The 1,976-nt window shown below is 46.5% G+C and overlaps 1 protein-coding gene across 1 annotated transcript in view; it reads left to right on the forward strand.

Moving 5' to 3' along the window:
* Window positions 1–700: 700 nt before the first annotated feature.
* Window positions 701–1,976, forward strand: part of tmem88b (transmembrane protein 88 b) — a 14,232-nt gene continuing 12,956 nt past the window's right edge. Inside the window, exon 1 of the mRNA XM_024137446.2 lies at window positions 701–1,092. The gene's annotated coding sequence lies outside the window, so the exon portion shown is untranslated. The remainder of the gene's footprint in view (window positions 1,093–1,976) is intronic.

Here is a 1,976-nt window from a genome sequence, read left to right on the forward strand (position 1 = left end):
ATAGTGTAAGTAAAGTGTCATACCAAAATGTGTTACAGTGTACTTACAGAAATCTTTGTACAATAACAAAAGCACTGTAATGTAGATCTTTATATAAGTTAGTCTAACCAACCAGGGTTGTGATCCTGTCTGTAACATGGTGGGGATGTCAGGGGCACCGTGTAGCCTCTGCTCCATCCCTGACTGCTGATTAGACCACAGCGACACAGCAGCTCTTTAAATAAACACTCGCTCTCTCTTTCTCCCCGTCTCTCTCTCGCTCCCCCTCTCACTCTCCTTCTCCCCTCTCCCTCTCTCCACATGCTCCATCACTTCTCAGGTTATCAGAGGAGCTCCAACCCCAAAGACCCCCAGAGTGCTACACACAGTTAACAGATGGAACGAGAGAAGAGATGTGGGTGCTCTGCAAGCACTGGGTATAGTAGTTAAAAGGGAGATAGAGGGAGGGGAGTGAGTGTAACGGGCACAAGCACTCGATGTAGTAGTTAAGAAAGGGAGTGGGAAAGAGGGAGGGGAGAGAGGGAGGGAGAAGTGAGTGAGTGAGAGCGGGAGAGAAAGGCATCCCTCTAATTCCTCAAGAGGGGCTCTTGTATCAAACAGAGAAAGAGTGAGAATAGGAGAAGAGGAGGGGCAGACTGACGGTGGGAGGTACAGAAGTTTGGGATGATTCTAAGGAGCTGAGACCCAAAACGTTGAGGCTGAAGTAGTCAAATGCAGTCAGGGAGAGAACAGCGGACGAAAAGCGGACATATCCCTGACGCACCCACGACGAGTGGAAACAGCAGGAGATCACCACTACGGCTACAGAAGGCCAACATACCAGCATACCACTACAATACAAGCTGGTCCCAACTTCATTGACAAGAGTGTGAAGGAATCTGAACTGATGCATAAAGGACTAGAAGCGTGAGAACCGCAAGGGGAGATTTGAGAGAAGACAGGAGAGAGAGAGAGAGAAGTTGTTAAAGTGTGTGAACATTGTCCACCTGCTTGTATACGTGGTTAAGAGAAGGAGGGAGAGTTTCAGTGTAACTTCAAGAAGAGAAGAGAACCACAAGGATCGGAGAGAGGCTCTACCCTGCTCCACGCAATGTGAGTGAGAAACCACAGCCACAGAGAGGTTGAATTAACTAAAACATTCTTTTCAGATGATTTCTAATCTAATATCTATGAAAAACGTTCACAAAAGCATTTTAAAATGACAATTCTTGTTATCATCACTGATAATGAAATGCGTAGATAACGTTTCAGACAGGGGTTACATGTATGCAACTGCCARCCAAAAGACAATAGAATAATAGAACAAAAGAGCTTCTGAATGTTCTAGATTAGAACGTCAGAATATCTGAAGGACCATCTTGAATGTAGTTCAGTGCTTTATTCGTAACCACAAGCTAGAGAGGAAGCTCATTTGAAAATACCAGTCATTTCTATAGCGTTAAGATCAAGTGTCTCCATGCTTATGAAAAACAATCAACGCCTCATAAAAAGAAAAAAGCAAGCCAAGTACAGTGTGTAAAACAGATGGCCAAGTAATGGCCAAGTGTAGGCCAAGTTAACGGCCAGTGTAGGCAAGTAAGGCGTGTCGCAGTGTAGGCCAAGTGTGGCCAAGTAATGCCAATGTGGCAAGTGTGGCCAAGTATGGCCAAGTGTAGGCCAGTGTAGGCCAGTGTAGCAAGTATGGCCAAGTGTAGGGCCAAGTGTGGCCAAGTGTAGGCCAAGTGTAGGCCAAGTGTAGGCCAAGTGTAGGCCAGTGTAGGCCAAGTGTAAGGCCAAGTGTAGGCCAAGTGTAGGCAAGTGTAGGCCAAGTGAGTAGCCAAGTGTAGGCCAAGTGTAGGCCAAGTATAGCCAAGTGTTGGAAGTAATGGCCAAGTGTAGGCCAAGTGTGGGCCAAGTAATGGCAAGTGTAGGGCCAAGTAACGGCAAAGTGTAGGCCAAGTGTAGGCAAGTGTAGGCCAAGTCTTGGCCTTATGCTC

This window comes from Salvelinus sp. IW2-2015, unplaced genomic scaffold, assembly GCF_002910315.2.
Source record: "Salvelinus sp. IW2-2015 unplaced genomic scaffold, ASM291031v2 Un_scaffold1212, whole genome shotgun sequence".
NCBI classification, from domain to species: Eukaryota; Metazoa; Chordata; class Actinopteri; order Salmoniformes; family Salmonidae; genus Salvelinus; species Salvelinus sp. IW2-2015.